Source organism: Bos taurus, chromosome 3 (genome assembly GCF_002263795.3).
Source record: "Bos taurus isolate L1 Dominette 01449 registration number 42190680 breed Hereford chromosome 3, ARS-UCD2.0, whole genome shotgun sequence".
Lineage (NCBI taxonomy): Eukaryota > Metazoa > Chordata > Mammalia > Artiodactyla > Bovidae > Bos > Bos taurus.
In genome coordinates this window covers 87,731,889-87,744,952 of record NC_037330.1, presented here as the reverse complement: position 1 = coordinate 87,744,952, position 13,064 = coordinate 87,731,889, and positions in this window count along the sequence as shown.

The window sequence follows — 13,064 nt, the reverse complement described above, 5'->3', positions numbered from 1 at the left end:
AAGTATAAACATACATGTATATAATGAATATACAAATAAATATGCATTTATGGGGTACTTGCCCCAAAATACCTTACCAATGGGGTGTACAGTCAAAACCTTGGGAGGTCACTGGTTTAATTGCCTTTAATCTATAATCTTAACACAGTGATGCCCAAGCTCATGTACCTTAAAAAACACTGCGCATGGCATGAGACACACCTTGCTGAGACTTCTCAGGGGGCAGAGAGCACGATGGATGAGCATAATTACTGCAGGAGGATTAAACACCACTGCTTAGAATTTCTAGGAACGGCACATTTGTCTTCTTGTCTACCAAAGACTGATTGTGATGTACTGGGCTTGCTGGGACCACCTTCGTCTGCCACATAACCAGAGACTGTTCAGCCCTGTGTTTCCTGGAGGGAAAAGCAAGCAGCTCTCTTCAGGGGAGAGGGGAATGAGTCCATTGGCTCAAGAACAAGGCTAGGTTTCAGCAAAGAAGTGACTCCTCTGATGACTCATGGTAATATGGAAAAACGGGTTGGGGAAGACCCCTGCTTCGAAGGAAGAGGAGGTTCTAGAATATGTTTTTCAAGGCTTGAGCATGATGGAGAAGCTTTGTTGTTGTAATTAAGCTTTAGGAAACTGCTACCATTTTTAGAGACTGGCCAGGAGAGAAAGCAAGGAAGTTGGCCTGGGGTCATTGAAATGGCAGAAGCAGAGCTAAAGCATACAGTTCTGTACATAATGCCTGCATAAAGCAGGGGCGGGGGGCATTCGAGGGCAGAGTGGGAGCTAAAATCTGGCACACTTGCACTCTGCTTGCCAACCTGGGGTCTTGGTGTCACCCTGAGTCAGCAAAGAAAGGGCAGATTTTCCTCATTTGTCTACCTAGAGGGGTCCTTTTCTAATTGGTCCCAGAGATTGGTGGGGTGGTGAGCCTCTGCATAAAGGTATGGTACGGGCACCTGGTGGCCATGGATTAAAGGTCTCAGTCACCATGTGACTCCACATTACAACTCAAAAATATTCAGGAAAACTACAAATATGATGTACTAAGAAATACTCGATTGCCTAGGAAGCCTGCAAAGTGTGGAGTTCTGCGTTCTTGTTGGCATATGTCGGTTTCAAGACTAACAGAAGAGCACAGGCAGAGAGAGAACCATGAAATAAATGAAGTGAGGAGTTCCAGAAGTTCTGGGGAAGGCACTAGACTCACACAAGCTATAAGACTGGTACGTCTGAGCCAAGTGTATCTCAGCCTCTGAGAAGAGGGCTTCTGGGTTATCGTAGGGGTATTTGTATGGCTCTCCTCTATAGACTATTGGGATCTAAACTGTCTGTTGACATCAAAGTTTAGAATGGAAAGAGCCGAACCCAGGGAAACTGAGGCTCAGAGGAATTACTACATCTGTTTTACTCTGGACCCAGACTACCTTGGGTTCAAATTAGCTCTCTAACCTTAGGCAAAATAATTAATCTGACTGTGTCCCAGGTTTCTTATCTGTAAAATGATGCTAACCATAGCGCTGACTCAACAGGATCGTGGTAATAATTCAGTGTATATGCCTGGCACAGTAAGCGCTATGGAGATATTAGCTCTTCTTACTATTATTTTGCCTTCTAAGACTTCCTGTGATCTCATTTAATCCTCACCACTATCTTCGAGCTGGGCAAGGAAGTACCTGGTCTCCTCCTTTTAAGTTCAGGACACTGTAGCTTCAGGATGGGGAAATGAGGGGCTGGGGCATCAGGGAATTTGCCATCAGGGACACTAAAGGACTGTGTTGGCCCTGGTGTATACATAGGTCTTTGATGAGTACAGATTGCATTAAGAATGTCAGAAAATTCATCCTTCCTCATTATAAACATTGCACTAAGAAATGGCAATAACAAGCAACTAATACATTCTCATTAGTCCAAGAAAATCTGTTTTCTCAAGAATTCTCTCTACACTAAGGGAGACAGTGGTCACGATGTGCCAAAGAAAGACTCTGGTTATGAGCCCTAATGAGGCCCTGATCCAGGAATTAGAGCTTGGAGAGAGAGAGAGAGAGGCAAGAGAAGGTGGAGGAAAGTGGAGGACAAATAGGGGAACCTGAACTAGGTCTGACCTAGAAAACCGCTCATGTACTTTTCCTTTCCAGTGGGGGGGGGGATCAATCAAAGCTAGAAATCCCAAATTTTTAATGCTACCTATGTGCCAAGCATTGTGCTCATAGTCTATCTGCATTATGTCATTTAATCTTCACAACAGCTAAGTGAAACAGGTAATATTGATTTTTCTAAAATAAAGAAGTTGACAATTAGAGAAACTGCTAAAAATTTTGCAGTCAAACAACTATTGGGTAAGTGAGTCAGACTTCAGACTTAGGTAGGATCACATGGCGAAGCAACAGGCTCTTAAGCCAAGCTGCCTGCCTCTTAAGCCTGGACTCAGCCGTTTTCTAGCTGCGTAGCCCAGAGAAAACTGCTTATTGTTTCCAAGTCTCCACACGCTCATCTGTAAAGTGAGATAATGATAGTAGAGAGTACTTCATAGCACTATTATATTTATATACATAAAGTGCTTAGAGTATAAAGTGACTACAGAAAAATAAAAAGTAAATATTAACCGTTATTATTTTTACTACTTTTTTTTTGGTTTGGGGATTTGTTTGCTTTGGCCACACCGTGCAACATGTGGGATTTAACTTCCCCAACCGGGGATTGAACTTACACCCCCTGCAGAGGAAGCACAGTCTTAACTACTGGACCACCAGGGAAGTCCCTATTTTTATAACATTTTTTTAAAAATTACTGTTTCTATCCTTAACCTGGAGAGCTTTGGTGCCACCCCGTTCCGATTTAGAACTCTCATCTTACTGGTGCCAGTTTCTTAATTATTGTACCAGGAATGTTGCCCATTTCTGCTCCCCACCTTTACCTTGTTCTGTTGCTATTAGTGAGGAAGAATCCTACAAATTATATTCACAAGGATTCCTTGCTAACTGGCTCTCAGCTGAATTTATCCAATAAAAAGTACAGGCTAGAGATAGGAAGAGGTGGCCCTACCTCCTCCAGGACGCCAACTCTCACTTGACATCTTCACCCTCTGTGATCCCACCTCCCTGCAAGCAGCCTCCATCCATCCTGGGTTCCACTTCCCGCTGGATGGTCCTTGCTCTGGGCTCTGAGAACTGCACCTCCTCCTCCCTTTTCAGCCTAAGATTAATAACTATTTCCTGCTGTTGCTAATCTCTCAGTTGCCTCACTTGGCCCCATTTGGCTTTTCAGTTTGCCCAACACTTTTTAACCAGTTCATCATATTGAGTTACTGTCTATTGATGAGCTGCTCAGACCCTGGCTAACATAAATATAGTTTATGGAGATGAGCAGAACAGGTAAGAACAAAATCAGGCCTGATCCTAAAAAGATTAGCAGAACAAGGACTCAGGCTCTCCAGAGGCCAATGCAGAAACCCATCATGCCTGAAACCCTACAGTCCAAGCCAGAGCAAGGTGACCTGACGCCTATGCATGGAATGTAGATGAACTCGCTTATGAAGGCAGGTTGGTACTCAAATCCCTGGGAAGGACTGGGCCTTCAGGTAGAGATAAAGAGGTTTGGTGTAGAAGGAAAGAGAGAACAAGGAAAGGTCTGAGACACTCTGGAAGGTTGGGTGTTAACAATATTTTGGTTAATTTAATTACACCATAGGAGAGCCGTAGGAGAACTCATAATTTAAAGGAGCCCTGTGGGGAATCTTTTTGTTTTGCAAATAATTATCCCCGTAATTTATTTGCTTTTGTTTGGATTTTCATATATTGGACTTGTTTATTTATTTATTTATATCCAGAAACAATAGGGCCCAACTCAGCTGGGGACAAGCAGTTGCTTTGAATTAGGCACTGTTTGGAATAAACCACAATCAGTTTAGTAAAATTTTGATTGTATTAGCCTTGCAAATAGGCTTGCCCAGGGTGAGTAGCAGCGTATTCTGGGTAAGTAAGGGGAAAAAATGAAATTATGATTCCAGTACATCTTAGGGCTGGAATTGATGCTTTTGAACTGTGGTGTTGGAGAAGACTCTTGAGAGTCCCTTGGACTGCAAGGAGATCCAACCAGTCCATCCTAAAGGAGATCAGTCCTGGGTGTTCTTTGGAAGGACTGATGCTGAAGCTGAAACTGCAATACTTTGGCAACCTCATGTGAAGAGTTGACTCACTGAAAAAGATTCTGATGCTGGGAGGGATTGGGGGAAGGAGGAGAATGGGACGACAGTGGATGAGATGGCTGGATGGCATCACCAACTCGATGGACATGAATTTGAGTGAACTTCGGGAGTTGGTGATGGACAGGGAGGCCTCGAGTGCTGCAATTCATGGGGTCGCAAAGAGTCGGGCATGACTGAGTGACTGAACTGAACTGAACTGAACTAGGGCTGGAAGGATCCTAGAGCTGTCAGAAATAATCTTAAATACCTGGTCCTCATGGCCCTGTTTGAAACATCTTAGCCAAGCGTGTGCCAAGTGTAGCTTTGAACGCCATCATCCATCTAATGGTAATTTGCACTCACTGGTCATGGTTTTAACTGCTGGGACCATGGGAAACAAATTTTCTCCCCAAGACTTGCTCTATTTTTAGATATCTTTGCTCTTAAAATGAAATTTTCTAATTTCTTCAGCCATTCCTCCTGTGACACTTCTTCCAGGCAGAGGACTAGCTAATGAGTTACAGTATACATACTAGGTAGAATAATATGTATCACTAAAATAATCCTTCTGAAGGAGGGAGGGAAACTCTTAATGCTCAAAGACAAGAGCAGATTACAAAACTGGAAGGAAGCCATTTCCATATTGCTGAACACTTAGACTCAGATGTGCTTTTGTGTTTTCTAATTGTAAAAATAATTTGGCAATAGTACAAAACACTTAGAATATAGAAAAAAGATCTCCACATTCACAAACGACAGTAGCTGCCCACTGTTGCTCTATGGATAAACTCTTAGAATCACTGGAAAAAAATCAAAATGAGAGACCCCAGGACTCCATCTGACTTACTGCATCTCTGAGGATGAAATCCTGTGCTTTCCACTGACTCCCAGGGGGCTCCGATGTGCAGATAACGTGGGGGTCACTGCTTTTTTAATCACACAATAATCATCTCTGTATTCCCTTCCAGTCTTTTTTTCACATGCATTGTTGTTGTTCAGTCGTTAAATCATGTCCAACTTTTTGTGACCCTATGGACTGCAACACACCAGCCTTCCCTGTCCTTCACTATCTCCCAGACTTTGCTCAAACTCATGTCCATTGAGTCTGGACGCTATCTAACCATCTCCTCCATGCATATGTTTATGCAATTGTACTCAACTTTGTATACAAATATTTTTAAGTAACTTTGAAAAGTTAGTGTTCTTTGAACTGAAATGCCTGCTCAATGTAAAAATAGAGGGAAGTCAGAAGAAAAAGTATCCTATTATCATAGAACCTTAGACAACCACCATTAACATTTTGATGTAAGATTCTTACCTTTTTTCTAGGCATCATTTTTATTTGATTTGTTTTCATTGGGATGATTGAGCTGCACGTGCAATACTAGAATTTGTATTTTTCTGAACATTATAAGAGCATGATTTTTTTCCCATGCTATTACAAACTTTTCATAATATTTAACCACAGCTCTATTGTTGGCCATCATTATACTTATAAATAATTTTATGACAAATGTCTCTGTGTGTAAAGCACTTGCTATTGGACTATTCTCTTACAATACATGCCAAGAAATAAAGTTATTGGATCGAAGCATATGAATATTTAGAACCTTTCTTTTTCAAAAAGGATCAAATCATCACGATTACCTCAAAAGTCCTATCAAGTAGGTCAGCTCATTGCCTCAGCATCTCTGTTTACAGAATACTTAATTCTAGCCTAAAAACCTAAAACTGATTCTGCAAGGGAAAACATCTCAGTGATGCAAAGAATTCCTTGAACAAGCTGCATAGCAATCTCACTGTATGGGTGAATTTGAGTGTCCTGCCACGGAGCTGACATGCTGCGGGAAGCCACATAATGAGGATCTTTCTAGATTTCTAGAGCTGGGTAGGGAAGGTCCGCAAAAGGAGCAGCTCTGTGGTGGTGCTGTCCCTGTGGAGGGAAAAACCACCCCTCCTGGGTGCCTGCACATGGTCGGGGCTCACCTGTGTGGATAATGGGGAAACGAGGAGCTGGCTCTTTGACAGAAAGAGCAAAGAACTCCGAGTGAGTGCTCATTATTGGAGGGCTCGGATTCTCCTGGAGAAATAATGAGTGCCACCAGCACTCAGTGGATTCCTCAAGGACCCTTCAGGAGCCCACAAGCTGGGCTTGATTAGGCTAATTTAACAACAGCAGTCTAGCAGGGGGAGGTGCGCAGAGGAAAGGGGTATCAGGAAGGGGCAAAGGGAAGTTTTTGAAGGGGATGTTGAAATATAAAGAAATAGTCCATTTAAAATACCTGACCTCTAACACAGTGTGCTAAATTGCTAAAGCATCTTCCCTTCTAAGAATGGGCCTATAATCTCAGGACATTAGGAGCTGGTGGACAGATGTTGTTTGTGTTCCTTCCTGCTTCTCCTAGGCCCACCTCTGACACAACTGTGTCTCAGGCGTGTGGTGGGTTTCCGGCACACTGACAGCTTCCCATCTCAAATCCCTGCATCTCACTGCTCCCCTGACCACTGGTTTCTCAGCATCTAGTGAGGTCTGCTTGGCTGCATAACTGGGAGGGAGTGAACGCCCCAGAAACAATTTTCAACCCATGGGGAATGAGGACAATGGAGCAATACCCCCAGCTTCCAGCCCGTCTCTTGAGACAGTTCTGAAGTACATCCTACAGGGTTTCTAGAAATGTCTCCAGTGGGATTGGGCCCACTTGTCCACTGAAGCAACCTGTCATTAATGCATATATTATTAACTTACTTCTCTTCCCTGCCAATCTTGCCCTACTCCCTCATCTGTGCTTCCCAAGTGTGTGCTAAATCATAGTCGTGTCCGGCTCTTTCTAATCCCATAAACTGTAGCCTGCCAGGCTCTTCTGTCCATGGGATTCTCCAGGCAAGAATATTGAAGTGGGTAGCCATTCCCTTCTCCAGGGGATTTTCCCAACCCAGGCATCGAACCCACATCTCTTATGTCTCCTGCATTGGCAGGTGGATCCTTTACCATTGAGCCACCAGGGAAGCCCTAAGACCACCTCCCAAATAAACTACATAACCCAAGCCCCTGTCTGAGAGCCAACTTGTGGGAGAACTAAACTAAGACAGTAACAATTTTTATACACTTTTAGCAAATTAGAATACTGAGTTTCCAAGGGCCCCAGTGACTTTTACAAGTTCCCCAGCTGCCATGTGGCAACATCAGAACCAGAATCTCACTGTCCAACTAGTATTCTCTCTGCTACTGCTACTACTGCTAAGTCACTTTAGTCGTGTCCAACTCTGTGCGACCCCATACACGGCAGCCCACCAGGCTCCCCTGTCCCTGGGATTCTCCAGGCAAGAACACTGGAGTGGGTTGCCCTTTCCTTCTCCAATGCATGAAAGTGAAAAGTGAAAGTGAGGTCGCTTTGTCGTGTCCGACCCTCAGAGACCCCATGGACTGCAGCCTTCCAGGCTCCTCTGTCCATGGGATTTTCTAGGCAAGAGTACTGGAGTGGGGTGCCATTGCCTTCTCCAAGCATTCTCTCTACAAGGTAGTTTATTTTCCAAACAAAATAATAACTATATATTGAGTACCTATTAGACACTAGGTGCCCCAAGTCAGTGAAAAAGAAAGAGACAATTATTTGCCATACTGCAATATCTTAGTAATAGCAATCATCTAGTTCAATTCCATTATTTACTGCTCAGAATTTATTTAAGGCCTGGGGGTTGTTGTTTAGTTACTAAGTCATGTCTGACTTTTGCAAACCCATGGACTGCAGTCTGCCAGGCTTCTCTGTCCATGGGATTTCTCAGGCAAGAATGCTAGAGTGGGTTGCCATTTCCTTTTCCAGGGAATCTTCCTGACCCAGGGATCAAACTTGTGCCTTCTGCCCTGAAGGCAGATTCTTTACCACTGAGCCACCAGGAAAGCCTGTTTAGGTCCCACATGCCATGCCAGGCACTTTGCCAGGCACTGGGAGCCTAAAGATGAATGAAGCCTGGCCCCTGCCCTTGAAAAGGATAAAATCTAATGGTGGTGGGCGGGGGCAGGGGAGCTAGACACAGACACTTTTCAATATACAGTGGTAACTGAGAACATAGCACAGGATGGTACAGGAGCAGAAAGAATGCCACTGAACTCGGGCTAGGGGGTGGGTGGGGGATAAGTATTGGATAAAATGTTTCTCGAATGAGATCCATTCATTAATGCATGCAGCTAGCATTCCCTGAGTTTCTACTACATTCCAGGTGGCAGGCTAGGAGTTTGGATTACACTGGTGAATCAAACAGCTGCAGTCACTGCTTCAGGCCAGAGCTGAGCCTTGGAAGATGCCTAAGAGCTAGCCAGAAAGAGAGGACTGGGGAAAGGCCTTCCAGATGGTATCTGCATAACCAGGGAAACATGAAGCATCATTGAGGTATTTTTGCTGTGTGTGTGTGTGTGTGTGTGTGTGTGTGTGCTGGGTGGAGGTGAATGTGGAATAGCATTGTTGGAGTATAAATAAGAGGAGAAAAGGCCAAGAAATGAGTTGCAGGGCTAGCCAGGGACCATGTCAGGGTGGAACTTAGACAAACATGTCACTATAGGAACACGAGGGAAGGAAGGTGGTGTTAATTCCACAGAGAATGGAGTAGGACATCAAAGAGAGCTTCAAAGAGGCATCAGCATTTGAGATGGGCTTTAAAAAATTGAAGGGATTTAGTACCATATAGAAGGAGAAAGGGAAACTCTAAGAAGATTTGGCTTATTCTACAGAGCAAATCCTGTTCCTTGTGCATACAGAATGACAATCCAGCAAAATGTTCTTTCAAAAAACACATTCCCCCAGGGTGAGATTCAGGATGTCATCTCTTGTTGTGTAGAGCCCAACCTACACAGCTAAAAATAGTGTCTGGGAAGGCCTGACTTCACAAGGGATCTCCCTCAGTCTTTTAACCAAGTGTACAAAACACATCCAATTAGAGATTCATTCGTTTGGATTGAACTAGCTGTTCTTCAATAAGCCTTTTTAAATGCAAATATGCTGGATGGAGGGGAAGCCAAGACACATGACATTACAACACTGACTGGGTCAAATGGAGGCCTCAGTTCAGTTCAGTTCAGTTCGGTTGCTCAGTCGTATCCGACTCTTTGCGACCCCATGAATCGCAGCACGCCAGGCCTCCCTGTCCATCACCAACTCCCGGAGGTCACTCAGACTCACATCCAGCGAGTCAGTGATGCCATCCAGCCATCTCATCCTCTGTCGTCCCCTTCTCCTCCTGCCCCCAATCCCTCCCAGCATCAGAGTCTTTTCCAATGAGTCAACTCTTCACATGAGGTGGCCAAAGTACTGGAGTTTCAGCTTTAGCATCATTCCTTCCAAAGAAATCCTAGGGCTGATGTCCTTTAGAATGGATTGGTTGGATCTCCTTGCAGTCCAAGGGACTCTCAAGAGTCTTCTCCAACACCACAGTTCAAAAGCATCAATTCTTTGGCGCTCGGCCTTCTTCACAGTCCAACTCTCACATCCATACATGACCACAGGAAAAACCATAGCCTTGACTAGACGGACCTTTGTTGGCAAAGTAATGTCTCTGCTTTTCAATATGCTATCTAAGTTGGTCATAACTTTCCTTCCAATTATTTCCTAATGTTCTCCTCTCTCCTCCTTCCACAATTGATGTACTTGACTGCTACTGCCTCCCCTCAAAACACACAGTGCCTAGAATGCATCTGAGTCTCAAGCAGGAAGGATTTAAGCAGACACACTCACCATCTAGCCACCCTGAAAATCATGGAGGATTCCCTTTTTTGGATACCTGGGCTTCAGGTTGCTGTGAGTACAGGTTCTCAAATTACCACTTTCTGGGCTTAGGAACCTGCTGATTAGTACTGGACTTGTTACCACTTTGCCAACCTTCCATGCAGACATCTCTAGCCCACTTGGTTGTGGGTCTTGCCCCAGGGAAATATCCTCTTTTACTCCCTATAGCTGGACAAGGACCTAATTCCTAAAATGAGTCCCAGCCACTCCCCACATTTGGGGGTCTACCTGGTCAAACCCCAGCTAGAAATGCAGAGTTTTTTCCCTCATTTATTTAATTAGAACTTATTGAGTACCTACTGTGTACACAGCCTCAAAGATGGCCTCAGGGGTCAGGTGAGTGAATGAGTAATTGCCATGCAGTGTGAGGTGGGGGAAACTGGAATTGAACTGAGGGAGGCTGACAATAAGAAAAGGTTTAGGCTTAGAGCCTCTTTGAGCATTAGTTTTCTCAGCTGTGACAAGGACATATTTTTTTCTTTGTGGGGCTGCTGTTGGGATTTGAGATAATGTTATATAGTGCATGATGTAGATAAAGATGCTCCATACACAATGGATCTTGCATTGTTCCCAGCTAGCATAAGGCTGCTGAAAGGCCTATTTGGACTATATACACTTCACTGTGGGGACCTGAAATGTTTGGTGTGGTATATTACCTCTTCCATGGAGTGTTTGCATTTTAATAGAGCACCTCTTCCCAACTGTATCACTACAAATGTTTTACAGGTGTGCCCAAAGAGTGAGTCTCTCCTTCCTGTGGGAGACTGAAAAGGGTGGGGGCTGACACTGGGGGCCTTAAGCCTTCTTCCCAACCCTTTCTTGTTTTTTATAAATAAGGGATCTAAGGCACAAGCAGATACACCAATTTGTCCTGGGTTATGTAACTACTTCAGAGAAGGCAATGGCACCCCACTCCAGTACTCTTGCCTGGAAAATCCCATGGACGGAGGAGCCTGGTGGGCTGCAGTCCATGGGGTCGCTAGGAGTCGGACATGACTGAGTGACTTCACTTTCACTTTTCACTTTCATGCATTGGAGAAGGAAATGGCAACCCACTCCAGTGTTCTTGCCTGGAGAATCCCAGGGACGGGGGAGCCTGGTGAGCTGCCATCTGTGGGGTCACACAGAGTTGGACACGACTGCAGCGATGCAGCAGCAGCAGGTAACTACTTGGGCTTCCCAGGTGGTGCTAGTGGTAAAGAACCCATCTGCCAATGAAGAGACATGAGAGACCTAGGTTCAGTCCCTGGGTTGGGAAGGGCAGGGCAACCCACTCCAGTATTCTTGCCTTCAGAATTCCATGGACAGAGGAGCCTGGCAGGCTACAGTCCACAGAGTTGCAAAGAGTTGGACCTGACTGAAGTGACTGAGCACACACACGTAGCTACTAAGACTGTGGCATATATCCAAACCCAGGTCTTCAAGTATGAGTCCACGCTTCCTCCCATCCCCTTGCTGCTTTCCTTATTCTAGGTAGGTCCATTTATTAGTGCTGGAATGGGGGTGAAGTGAACATTACCCCAAAGTGGGCTTCTTTCCCAGTGATTATAAAGACCCAGCAATTGACCCAGGAGCACTAAGGACTGCATCAATATCTGTGCTAAGCATCTTCATAAATCTGTGTGCAGATGGACAGGAGCAGAGCTGGAACTGCCTGGAGAGATAACATACTTCAAAGGTACCAGCTCAGCAAAAGAGGGGGAAGGAAAGATCACACTGAAGACTAATAATGAGAGTAGGATTTTGGATCAGCAGACAGCTGGAGAAATGCACATCTTGATAATTCCTATCCAGATCTTGCTTAATTATTTCCAATATCTGGATTTCAAAAATAATGTGCTTCCCCTATAGCTCCCACCAAGCACAATTTTGATCAAGGCAAACAGTCAAATGACTACTTGGGCAGTATCAGTATCAATCAATCAGATAATCAATCTATCAATCAATCAATCAATCTATCAATCTACACAAAGAATCCAAGGAGAATAAAGCACAGGACAGGAGTTAGATGTGTGGTATCTAATGTCAGATTCTGCCTTGCAGAAAGAACTGTTCCCTCAATGAACATCTATTTATCCATATATAAATTAAATGTGGATAGCAATAAAAAAAAGTTTGCTTTCTTACAATTTGATATAGAACAGTATTCAGAATAAAGCTGGAATATAATGGATGCTCCCCTTCATGGATCACAGCCTTGCTATGGTGAAGGGGCTTGCATAACTCAATGAGGCTATGAGGTGTGCAGTGCAGGGCCACCCAAGATGAATGGGTCAGAGTAAAGAGCTCTGACAATGTATTCCCCTCAGGGAGGAAATGGCGACCCACTATAGTATTCTTGCTGTAAGACCCATATGAACAGTACAAAAAGGCAAAATGATGTGACACTTTAAGATAACCCCACCCCCCACCCCCAGGTTGCAAGATGCCCAATATGCTACTAGGAAAGAGCAGATAGCAATTACTAAAAGCTCCAGAAAGAATGAAGCAGCTGGACCAAAGTGGAAATAATGCTCAGTTATGGATGTATCTGGTGGTGAAAGTACCATGCTGTAAAGAACAATATTGCATAGGAACCTGGAATATTAGGCCAAACAGGAGATAGTAAGAGTGAATATCGACATCTTAACATCAGTGAACTTAAATGAATGGGAATGGGCAAATTTAATTTGGATGACCAATATATCTACTACTGTGGGCAAGAATCCCTTAGAAGAAATGGAGTAACCCTCACAGTCAACAAGAGTCCAAAATGCAGTACCTGGGTGCAATCTCAAAAATGACTGAATGATCTTGGTTTGTTTCCAGGGCAAACCATTCAGCATCACAAATCTAATGTTCTCCAACCACTGATGCTGAAGAAACTGAAGTTGAACAGTTTTATGAAGACCTTCAACACCTTCTAGAATTAACACCCCAAAAAAGATGTCCTTTTCATCATATGGGATTGGAATGCAAAAATAGGAAATCAAGAGATACCTGGAATAACAAACAAGTTTTGCCTTAGAGTACAAAATGAAGCAGCACAAAGGCTAACAGAACACACTGGCTGTAGCAAACACCCTTTTCCAACAACACAAGAGATGACTCTAACATGGACATTACCAAAT